The sequence below is a fragment of the Aquarana catesbeiana genome, linkage group LG10 (genome assembly GCF_042186555.1).
Source record: "Aquarana catesbeiana isolate 2022-GZ linkage group LG10, ASM4218655v1, whole genome shotgun sequence".
Taxonomy (NCBI): domain Eukaryota; kingdom Metazoa; phylum Chordata; class Amphibia; order Anura; family Ranidae; genus Aquarana; species Aquarana catesbeiana.
In genome coordinates, this window is record NC_133333.1 from 169601247 (window position 1) to 169613448 (window position 12202).

The 12202-nt window shown below is 49.7% G+C and overlaps 2 protein-coding genes across 6 annotated transcripts in view; one reads left to right on the plus strand and one right to left on the minus strand.

The window, feature by feature from the left end:
* Positions 1 to 5282, minus strand: part of INTS11 (integrator complex subunit 11) — an 84618-nt gene extending 79336 nt beyond the window's left edge. The window contains exon 1 of one of the 3 annotated variants that reach the window (XM_073602940.1): positions 5168 to 5282. The gene's annotated coding sequence lies outside the window, so the exon portion shown is untranslated. The remainder of the gene's footprint in view (positions 1 to 5167) is intronic. The other 2 variants (XM_073602942.1, XM_073602943.1) reach the window with 2 other exon arrangements.
* Positions 5283 to 5412: 130 nt separating this feature from the next.
* CPTP (ceramide-1-phosphate transfer protein) overlaps positions 5413 to 12202 on the plus strand; it is a 54976-nt gene continuing 48186 nt past the window's right edge. The window contains exon 1 of one of the 3 annotated variants that reach the window (XM_073602944.1): positions 5413 to 5491. The gene's annotated coding sequence lies outside the window, so the exon portion shown is untranslated. The remainder of the gene's footprint in view (positions 5492 to 12202) is intronic. The other 2 variants (XM_073602945.1, XM_073602946.1) reach the window with 2 other exon arrangements.

A 12202-nucleotide genomic window follows, 5' to 3' on the forward strand; every position in this document is an offset into this window, starting at 1 on the left:
GGGCCTGGAGGACCGCCCTTTTATCTGGTGGGGGTTAATGTGTTTCCTGTCCTGTAGGAGGAGCCCTAGGTCTCATGGCTGTCCTGGAAGATGCTTAGAGAAAAACCTGCAAGACAAAGGCATAATGAGCTAGTATACATAGCATACTAGCTTATTATGAATTATTTACCTTAGATTGAAGCCCCCGCAGCAGTCCTTGTACCCTGCTCCGGCCGGCAACATTGTTCCCAGAGTTACTTCCAGGTATCGTGGGCTCCGGCGCTGTAATTGGCCTGAGCCGCAATGACGTCACTCCTGCGCATTCGCACGGGAGCCGTCGGTAACGGCACAATAACTGAAGCAAAGGCACATACGTGCTATTGCTTCAGTGTGCATCTGCTGATGACGTCGGCACATGCAGATACAGGGGATATCTCCTAAACCACGCAGGTTTAGGAGATATCCTGGGTAGCTACAGGTAAGCCTTATTATAGTCTTACCTGTAGCAAAAAGTGGTCGTACAGGGTTTACAACCACTTTCAGTGATTTGTAGCTACGCTCTAGAAGTGTAGGATCGGCGCTGGTGATCTGGTCGCCAACATAAAATGCTGCTCCAACTCAATTGGGTGACTGAGCTACAAGTGGCTGCACAATTAGCAAGTTAATACTTCCATAGAAAAGAACTATGATTTTCTTAGCAAGAAAAATCAAAAGAAAAAAAAATTATAGCAAATAATTTCCCATCTGACCTGGTCCTAAAGCCAGGTTAAGCAGGGACTGGCCACATTTCAATCCATGTATTGGCAGGCTGGTTGTACAGAAGTTGATCAACCAATCAACTTCTGTACAACCAGCCTGTCAGATTTTCTCTGCTGTGAGAATACCATACCTCAGTGTGGAGGATTCCCCCATCCACGCACTCAATTGAGTAGTTTTTTTTCATTCAGGCTAGGTTCACACTGCAGTACAGAGCGGCTCACAGCAGGAGTCCGGTGCATCCCTGTTCACCATTTCAGTCCGAATTTTTGGCTGAATTCAGACCTGAAACGGACCAGAAGACACACAGGACTCCTGTGCAAAGCTGGTTGCTATAGGGGGACTCGCTCCAGAGCCACCTTGTCATCTATTGACATAAACCAGGCAGCTTGGCTCCGCCTCCCGCTCCCTGGTAACAACATTTGATTGACAGCAGTGGAGCCAATAGCACCCACTGCTATCAATCTGTTTAGTGAGGAGGGAGACAGGGGTGAGAACTGCTGCTCTTGTGCACATCGCAGGATCGGGCTCAGGTAAGCATAAGGGGGCAGAGGGGATCCTGCAGAACAGAAGAATTTTTACCTTAATGGAAAGAATGCATAAAAAAAAAAAAAAAAAAAAAAAAAAAGCTCAGGATCAGTGAGAAGGGAGAGGGGGAGGGAGAGGGGGAGGTATAGTGAGGAGAAGGAGAAAATCCATGTTCAGAATGTAATGCATCTGCGAAGCAGGTGCGTTCCCATAGAAGATAAGAGGCTCATAATTCGCACCGCAATGCCCAGAAAACGCACACGTATTTTGTGCAATGCGCAGTGCGAATGCAACGCACATATGTGAACCAGATGCATTCATATGAATGTATTTTAAAATGTCCTGCGAATTAGATGCGGTGTAAGCCGCATCTAATTCGCATAGGTGTGAACGGGGGCTTAGACTTCAAAACCACTTTAAAAATGCACATGACCCCCTTTTTAATGCACTGTAGTGTGCTGCAATACAGATACATTGCCTTCATGCACTGGGGTATCATGCTAAATAAATGGTCATCGCAATGCAAATGACGTGTTCCCAGAAACTGGAAGTGTGAATCCGGCCATAAAAACCCCGCCCCAACAGTACATACCTTTCCCTATTCAGTGCTAGCAGTAAAGAAGGTTCTCGCTACCTCTAGATATGGAGGAGCATGTGACAGCTCTTGAGCTTGGTGATTGGCCCAGCACTGTCACGTGGAGGCGGGAAGCTTTTCTAGGCACTATGTAACCACCATCTGATCTCCAACCTGAGCAACTTAAAGTTTACTTTTCATTACTCACATCAGTTGAAAAGATCAACATGGAAGCAAAGGAAAGACAACTATGGACCTGTGGAGGTCAATTTACCTGATATAGGGAGGTATCAAGCGTGGCCCCTAACATTGCTAAAGGGCCACACATGATAACATTCAGTATAAAAAATGCAACAGAACGCTTCTCTGAGCTTGCCAGCATGCTCCCAGTAGCGGTTGCAGTCGGCCAACATGCTCCCAGTCGCGGTCACTGTCTGCTAGTGTTCCCTTATGCCCCGTACACACGGTCGGACTTTGTTCGGACATTCCGACAACAAAATCCTAGGATTTTTTCCGACGGATGTTGGCTCAAACTTGTCTTGCATACACGCGGTCACACAAAGTTGTCGGAAAATCCGATCGTTCTAAACGCAGTGACGTAAAACACGTACGTCGGGATTATAAACGGGGCAGTGGCCAAAAGCTTTCATCTCTTTATTTATTCTGAGCATGCGTGGCACTTTGTCCGTCGGATTTGTGTACACACGATCGGAATTTCCGACAACGAATTTTGTTGTCGGAAAATTTTATCTCCTGCTCCCCAACTTTGTGTGCCGGAAAATCCGATGGAAAACGTCCAATGGAGACACACGGTCGGAATTTCCGACAACACGCTCCGATCGGACATTTTCCATGGGAAAATCCGACCGTGTGTACGGGGCATAAGAATTAGCGACCCATCAGAATAGGTAACGGAAGTGACGTTGCACCGCAACAGCCATCTTGCTACACCCAGCACTCGTCCGTAATAAGCCTGCAGTCAGAAGGCGGCAGCGGACATCTTTTTACACCAAGCCAACTCTTTCCACACTTATTTTTACCAGTAAACTCAGCTTATATAGTAAAATACAGCATTTTGAAATCCGTGACACTATTTTGATGCTGAATTTTAAAAGCAGCGGTAAGTCTGCTGAGCTCACAGGTTGCTAATCTGACAGAACACAATTCAATATCAAAACAGTCTGATGGATTTCAAAATACTGTATTTCACTATATAGGCTCAGTTTACTGGTAAAAATAAGTGTGAAATTAAAGACTTGGGTAGGTGTAAAATGATGTCCGCTGCCGCCTTCTTACTGCAGGCTTACTGCGGCCGAGTGCCGGGGGGGGGGGGGGAGATAAAGATGGCCGTTGCGGTGTAGTGACAGAACGTTACTTCCATTACCTAATCTGACGGGTCGCCAATTCTGACGGAACACCGGCGTGCTCCCAGTCGCGATCACAGCCTTCCGGTGTTCTGTCAAAAGAGCAAACTCGTCAAAATCTCCAATTACGTCACTTCCGCTTTCTCTTCAACAGCTGTAATTGCAGATTTCGATGACTTGGCTGTTTTCACACAACAGCGGCAGTGTATACACTAGGGTACATGAGGAGTTGGCTGTTTTGATAGAACGGCTAAGCAGTAAAAAAAGTTTTCACTGCCTTGGAGGCGGCCATGTTGTTGGTTAGTAGCTGGCAGACTAACAATGCCCAATGATTATATTGTCTACTGTATAGTCTACTGTATATTGTATAGTCTACTGTATATTCTACTTATATTGTCTACCGTATATTCTATCTATATTGGTTACTGTATATTATATTGTCTACTGTATACTCTACTTATACTGTCTACTGTATATTATATTGTCTACTATATAGTCTACTTATATTGTCTACTGTATATTATAATGGCTACTGTATAATATATTGTCTACTGTATAGTCTACCGTATATTCTACCTATATTGGTTACTGTATATTATGTCTACTGTATAGTCTACTTATATTGTCTAATATATATTGTCTACTGTATAGTCTACTTATATTGTCTAATATATATTATATTGTCTACTGTATAGTCTACTGTTTTGGCTACTGTATACTATATTGTATACTGTATAGTTTACTGTATATTATATTGTCTTCTGTATAGTCTACTGTATTGTGTACCTATATTGGTTACTGTATATTATATTGTCTACTGTATATCATATTGTCTACTGTATTCTACTGGTGTTCTGTGAAAACAGGCAAATCATTGAAATCTGCAATTACAGCTGCTGGGGAGAAAGTGAAAGTGACGTAATTGGAGATTTTGAAGCGTTGGCTCTTTTGACAGAACACCGGTGTCTTGCCGAAAAAGTTACCCCGGGTGGATAAGGACCCCCCTGTACTGTGCTTGAGCAGTACCAACGTCGGAGCCGCCGAAAATAGACGAAGATGATCAGCTGATCGTCAGCTGTACACGGCGCCTGCGCACTACATTCTACCCTATGTTAAAGCCCTGCTACCCAAGTGGACATAGAGTTAGAATAATAATATGCCGAGCGCAGTGAGGAAGTGCCCGAAGCGTGGCGAGCATAGCGAGGGGCCTGTTACAAACTCTTTTTTATTAAAATAGTGTTGGCACGCAGGCGCCGTGTACAGCTGACTCAGGGCTTCAGCTCTTTTCGGCGGCTCCTTTGTTGTTCCTACCGCGCAAGCGCTGTGGTTGTGCAGTAGAGGGGGGTCATTATCCGCCGAGGGGAAAACACCGGCACACTCCAAGAGACGGTCAGAGACCACACATATACTATAGACAAGGGACATCCTTCTGGAGAATGATTACAGAAGACTCTTTTGGGCACACGCTTCACACAAATGGGACAATCACAGCAGAACCACACCACGTTTAGGAGCCATTCAGATGAATGACATGTGAAATGTGTGTGGTGTGATCTATCATTCACATCTGGGTGTTATGAAATTACAGGTAGAATCAGGGAGATTCTACTCATGATTCAATTTAATGTAGCCTAAGAGATCAGCGTTATCACTGCGTTTTTACACACGAGCGCTTCCATATCAGCCAAATATTACTTGTTATATTGCTCTCCGAAAGATCCAATATAAATACTATGCAAGAGAAGAGGAAATGTATAATAACATACAGACAATAAATGATGGAATCCAGTGTGAAGATTATTATCTTTAAGCACATGGATGAGGGGGACACACACTGTGTACTGGGGCTCTAAGGGTCACATGTATCCGGTGTACAGTGATATGCACCGCATACAGAAACTTTCACACATAAATCTCCAAATCTTATGACTGGCCCTGGAAAACCAGCTGAACAACCAACTCTTACCTCACCATCACTTCCCTACACAGGGCAGCGCCATGACACCGGCTACGTCACCAGGTCACATGGCCAGCAGCCCGCCTCCAACAATCAGACCGGCCAATTCGTGTTCATTCACCGCTGGGGGGCGTGGCTCCTAGGAGAACTCTCGTTTGTTTTTCTTTCTCCTCCGCCGCATTGGTTGCTGGTGTGCGGGGAAAAGTGATAGGGCGGTGGTGATTGGCAGACAGGTGGGTGATGTGTAGAGGTGGGAGGGGCGGAGGTGTGTGATGGGGATAGGGCTGTGTGCCGAGCTGTAGATTGGTGAGTGGTGGATGACATCAGGGAGAGGTGAGTTGGGTAGTGAGCTGTCATGGGTGGACGGGGACAGACAGGTGCGGTCATCAGATTGGAGAGGTGCGGGCTGTGTGTGCGGTCATCAGATTGGAGGGGTGCGGGCTGTGTGTGCGGTCATCAGATTGGAGAGGTGCGGGGTGTGTGCGGTCATCAGATTGGAGAGGTGTGGGCTGTGTGTGCGGTCATCAGATTGGAGAGGTGCGGGGTGTGTGCGGTCATCAGATTGGAGAGGTGTGGGGTGTGTGCGGTCATCAGATTGGAGAGGTGCGGGCTGTGTGCGGTCATCAGATTGGAGGGGTGCGGGCTGTGTGTGCGGTCATCAGATTGGAGAGGTGCGGGGTGTGTGCGGTCATCAGATTGGAGAGGTGTGGGGTGTGTGCGGTCATCAGATTGGAGAGGTGTGGTGTGTGTGCGGTCATCAGATTGGAGAGGTGTGGTGTGTGTGCGGTCATCAGATTGGAGAGGTGTGGGGTGTGTGCGGTCATCAGATTGGAGGGGTGCGGGCTGTGTGTGCGGTCATCAGATTGGAGAGGTGCGGGGTGTGTGCGGTCATCAGATTGGAGAGGTGTGGGCTGTGTGTGCGGTCATCAGATTGGAGAGGTGTGGGCTGTGTGTGCGGTCATCAGATTGGAGAGGTGCGGGGTGTGTGTGCGGTCATCAGATTGGAGAGGTGTGGGCTGTGTGCGGTCATCAGATTGGAGAGGTGTGGGGTGTGTGCGGTCATCAGATTGGAGAGGTGTGGGGTGTGTGCGGTCATCAGATTGGAGAGGTGTGGTGTGTGTGCGGTCATCAGATTGGAGAGGTGTGGGGTGTGTGCGGTCATCAGATTGGAGGGGTGCGGGCTGTGTGTGCGGTCATCAGATTGGAGAGGTGCGGGGTGTGTGCGGTCATCAGATTGGAGAGGTGTGGGCTGTGTGTGCGGTCATCAGATTGGAGAGGTGTGGGCTGTGTGTGCGGTCATCAGATTGGAGAGGTGCGGGGTGTGTGTGCGGTCATCAGATTGGAGAGGTGTGGGCTGTGTGCGGTCATCAGATTGGAGAGGTGCGGGCTGTGTGTGCGGTCATCAGATTGGAGAGGTGTGGGGTGTGTGCGGTCATCAGATTGGAGAGGTGCGGGCTGTGTGTGCGGTCATCAGATTGGAGAGGTGCGGGCTGTGTGTGCGGTCATCAGATTGGAGAGGTGCGGGCTGTGTGTGCGGTCATCAGATTGGAGAGGTGTGGGCTGTGTGTGCGGTCATCAGATTGGAGAGGTGCGGGCTGTGTGTGCGGTCATCAGATTGGAGAGGTGCGGGCTGTGTGTGCGGTCATCAGATTGGAGAGGTGCGGGCTGTGTGTGCGGTCATCAGATTGGAGAGGTGCGGGGTGTGTGCGGTCATCAGATTGGAGAGGTGCGGGGTGTGTGCGGTCATCAGATTGGAGAGGTGCGGGCTGTGTGTGCGGTCATCAGATTGGAGAGGTGTGGTGTGTGTGCGGTCATCAGATTGGAGAGGTGTGGTGTGTGTGCGGTCATCAGATTGGAGAGGTGTGGGCTGTGTGCGGTCATCAGATTGGAGAGGTGTGGGGTGTGTGCGGTCATCAGATTGGAGAGGTGCGGGGTGTGTGCGGTCATCAGATTGGAGAGGTGTGTGTGTGCGGTCGTCAGATTGGAGAGGTGCGGGGTGTGCGCGGTCATCAGATTGGAGAGGTGCGGGGTGTGCGCGGTCATCAGATTGGAGAGGTGTGGGGTGTGTGCGGTCATCAGATTGGAGAGGTGCGGGCTGTGTGTGCGGTCATCAGATTGGAGAGGTGCGGGCTGTGTGTGCGGTCATCAGATTGGAGAGGTGCGGGCTGTGTGTGCGGTCATCAGATTGGAGAGGTGTGGGGTGTGTGCGGTCATCAGATTGGAGAGGTGTGGGGTGTGTGCGGTCATCAGATTGGAGAGGTGCGGGCTGTGTGTGCGGTCATCAGATTGGAGAGGTGCGGGCTGTGTGTGCGGTCATCAGATTGGAGAGGTGTGGGCTGTGTGTGCGGTCATCAGATTGGAGAGGTGCGGGGTGTGTGCGGTCATCAGATTGGAGAGGTGCGGGGTGTGTGCGGTCATCAGATTGGAGAGGTGCGGGGTGTGTGCGGTCATCAGATTGGAGAGGTGCGGGGTGTGTGCGGTCATCAGATTGGAGAGGTGCGGGGTGTGTGCGGTCATCAGATTGGAGAGGTGCGGGGTGTGTGCGGTCATCAGATTGGAGAGGTGCGGGGTGTGTGCGGTCATCAGATTGGAGAGGTGCGGGGTGTGTGCGGTCATCAGATTGGAGAGGTGCGGTCATCAGATTGGAGAGGTGCGGGGTGTGCGCGGTCATCAGATTGGAGAGGTGCGGGGTGTGTGTGCGGTCATCAGATTGGAGAGGTGCGGGGTGTGTGTGCGGTCATCAGATTGGAGAGGTGTGGGCTGTGTGTGCGGTCATCAGATTGGAGAGGTGCGGGCTGTGTGTGCGGTCATCAGATTGGAGAGGTGTGGGGTGTGTGCGGTCATCAGATTGGAGAGGTGTGGGGTGTGTGCGGTCATCAGATTGGAGAGGTGCGGGGTGTGCGCGGTCATCAGATTGGAGAGGTGCGGGGTGTGCGCGGTCATCAGATTGGAGAGGTGCGGGGTGTGTGTGCGGTCATCAGATTGGAGAGGTGCGGGCTGTGTGTGCGGTCATCAGATTGGAGAGGTGTGGGGTGTGTGCGGTCATCAGATTGGAGAGGTGTGGGGTGTGTGCGGTCATCAGATTGGAGAGGTGCGGGCTGTGTGTGCGGTCATCAGATTGGAGAGGTGTGGGGTGTGTGCGGTCATCAGATTGGAGAGGTGCGGGGTGTGTGCGGTCATCAGATTGGAGAGGTGCGGGGTGTGTGCGGTCATCAGATTGGAGAGGTGCGGGGTGTGTGCGGTCATCAGATTGGAGAGGTGCGGGGTGTGTGCGGTCATCAGATTGGAGAGGTGCGGGGTGTGTGCGGTCATCAGATTGGAGAGGTGCGGTCATCAGATTGGAGAGGTGCGGGGTGTGCGCGGTCATCAGATTGGAGAGGTGCGGGGTGTGTGTGCGGTCATCAGATTGGAGAGGTGCGGGCTGTGTGTGCGGTCATCAGATTGGAGAGGTGTGGGCTGTGTGTGCGGTCATCAGATTGGAGAGGTGCGGGCTGTGTGTGCGGTCATCAGATTGGAGAGGTGTGGGGTGTGTGTGCGGTCATCAGATTGGAGAGGTGTGGGGTGTGTGCGGTCATCAGATTGGAGAGGTGCGGGCTGTGTGCGGTCATCAGATTGGAGAGGTGCGGGCTGTGTGTGCGGTCATCAGATTGGAGAGGTGCGGGCTGTGTGTGCGGTCATCAGATTGGAGAGGTGTGGGGTGTGTGCGGTCATCAGATTGGAGAGGTGCGGGCTGTGTGCGGTCATCAGATTGGAGAGGTGCGGGCTGTGTGCGGTCATCAGATTGGAGAGGTGCGGGCTGTGTGCGGTCATCAGATTGGAGAGGTGCGGGCTGTGTGCGGTCATCAGATTGGAGAGGTGCGGGCTGTGTGCGGTCATCAGATTGGAGAGGTGCGGGGTGTGTGCGGTCATCAGATTGGGGTTGGAAGGGAATTCTTCCCACTCAGCTTACTGCTGGAAATAGAAGAATATTTATGACATTTTAATTCCTAGAGATGTCCTGATTGGCTGAGCTCTTATGTGTTCCCTTCTGGAACAGTACATGTAAAGGTGTCAGATCTCTGATTCAGATACAACTGATCTCTCCATGTATAACATAGTAAATGATAAAGCTCACACAGAATTATTCCACATTGTGTGGCTGAAAATACTGATGGAAAATAACTTGTAACCAATCGTTTAGTTTATAACTGATATCAATTAAAATAGAACTTTTTTTCTCTGTTTTGGATAAGAGTGGAGAGGGATTACAAGCCCTGTCAGATTTTTTTTTTGCTGTCTGTGTCCCAATTAGGGAGATTCACCCTTTCTAGTTGTTCTGCTGATTGTTATCACCAAGATCAGTCCCAAATTTTGGGTTGTCATCAGAACAGTAATAGAGGGGAGATCTTCCAGTGAGGACACTAGTTCTGATGACATTACCTCACTTTGGAGGGATTTCCTCCCATTTCCTGTCCCACCGACCAAACAGGAAGTGAAGGGAAATCTCCTCAATGGGACGCAGATGACAAAAAAAAACGGGTATAACGCTCCTTAACAGTCAGTCCTCCCTACACATGCAGATATTTGTTGCATTGATCTGAAGCGATCAGCAAAATTCCACCACAGCCCATCATCTTACTGTACCTTTTATAGAGAGATCACTAAATCAATCCAATAAAGGATATTTGGTGTGAGATTTTTATTCGATAAGATCATTATGGTCACACTGAATGATTACATTGATATGTGTGTAGCTACACTAATGCTCACCACACATGTTAACAATCTGATTGTACAATCTGTTTTAGATCTACCAAGAAGTATATAGTAATAGAGCCTGTCCTAATGTCGAATTCTGGGCTATCATTAACTAATCTTAAAACTGATCCCTCTTCCCTCCTTTCCTAACTACTCTGTAGAAGGAATACTTAATATATAATACTTACCCATTATAAGGAGGCTCCGGTCCGATCACATGGCCCCCCCTTGATGTCAGTCAGCCAGCTGCAGGGGAGAGGAGGAGTCCAGCGCTGGTGTCAGCGGACGCACTGTTAACCCCCAGCACTACCCCCTACACTCCACAAATACCCCCTCTTCACAAATTTCAACCCCAATCACGCAACTAAGGACTTTGCTCAGCCTCTGTGTGATGGCTCACTTACCTCTGCTCCTGGCAGTCAGCTGGTGACCTGATCTTCTGCCTCCTGAGCCCTCTCCTCCTGTCAGGTCCTGGCTTCATCACAGGCCTAGTGGCAGGGCACCCTGAGAACACCACAATCTTCCTCCCTGAGGTGGCAGCAGGACCCTGGATCCGGGGCCAGTGTTCTGTTGAAGTGCTCGCTCTCGAATAGTGCCTGGGACAAACTGCGCATGCGCCGTAAATAATAGCACAACAGCTGATTTTAGGATCCGTGTCGGCAAGACGGCGCCTGCGCACAAAAGCCGACTGAAGACATTTTTCAGTCAGATTGTGCTGAGGCACGTTCATGTAGTTGAGGGATGGAATTTAACATGAAGGGCGCAGATGTTTTCAATGATGGCCACTGCTGCAAAGATGGGGCAGAATTTTTAACGATGCCCAAACAAATCTGCTAAACAAATCTTTATCTGCTATTCTTCCTGGAGGGCCTGTTTAGCTAGCTAAACGTTTAAAATTCTGCCCCCATCTTTGCAGCAGTGGCCATCAATGAAACATCCACCCCCTTCATGTTAAATTCCGCCCTTCACCTACATGAACGTGCCTCAGCACAATCTGACTGGAAAATGTCTTCAGACGGCTATTGTGCGCAGGCGCCGTCTCGCCGACACAGCTGATTGTAAAATCAGTTGTGGTATTACGAACGGTGCATGCGCCGTTCATCCAGGTGTTCTGTCGAGAAATGCCCCCCCATCGAATAGTGTCCGGTCTGAAGTGTGCATGCGCTGTACGTAACATCACAACAGCTGATTTTACCATCAACTGTTGTGACGGCGCAGGCGCACAATAGCCGACAGAATTTTTTTTTCTGTCAGATTGTGCCCCGTGATCCCGTGGCGAGTTCATGTCCATGATGGACGGATTTCTACATGTTATGGGCACTTGGGGGCGGAATTACATGTCCAGTGCTGCAAAACAAAACTTTGTGATGGGCGGATTTCTACATTTCTTGTGGGCGGATTTATGGGCACTTTGGGGCGGAATTAGATGGCCAGTGCTGCAAAAAAATAAAACTTTCCGATGGGCTGATTTTTACATTTCTTGTGGGTGGATTTTATGGGTACTTTGGGGTGGGATATCACAGGTTTTTTATTTTTTTTGCAGCACCGGCCATCGAATTCCGCCCCCAAGTGGCCATAAATCCACCCATCATGGACATGAACTCGCCCTGGGAGTGCAGGGCACAATCTGACAGAAAGAAAAATTCTGTCGGCTATTGTGCGCCTTTGCCGTCACAACAGCTGATGGTAAAATCAGCTGTTGTGATGTTATGTACAGTGCATGCGCCATTCAGCCCGGGCACTATTTGATGGGGGCACAGGTGGGCGGGACGAAGGGCGGATCCTCCCTCCGCTCTCCTGTGTTGTGCGTGCTGGGCTGCAGCAGCATGTGGGGGACAGGAGACAGAGAGAAAGCCCCTAGCCGCTGCCACCCGCCTAGGATCAGCCCTGCCTGTGGGCCGTTTGTAACCGGTCCGCGGGCCAGTACTTTGAGACCCCTGATCTAAACCATTCCATTGTAGCTCTGGCTGTATGTTTAGAGTCGTTGTCCTGCTGGAAGATGAACCTCCACCCCAGTCTCAAATTTTTTTGCAGAATCTAACAGGTTTTCTTCTAAGAAAACCTGTATTTGGCTCCATCCATCTTCCCATCAACTCTGACCAGTTTCCCTGCTGAAGAAAAGCATCCCCACGGTGGGGATGGTGTGTTCAGGGAGATGTGCAGTATTAGTTTTCCGCCACATATAGCATTTTACCAAAAAGTTCAATTTTGGTCTCATCTGTCCAGAGCACTTTCTTCCACATATTTTCTGTGTCCCCCACATGGCTTCTTGCAAACAGGACTTCTTGTGGCTTTCTTTTAACAATG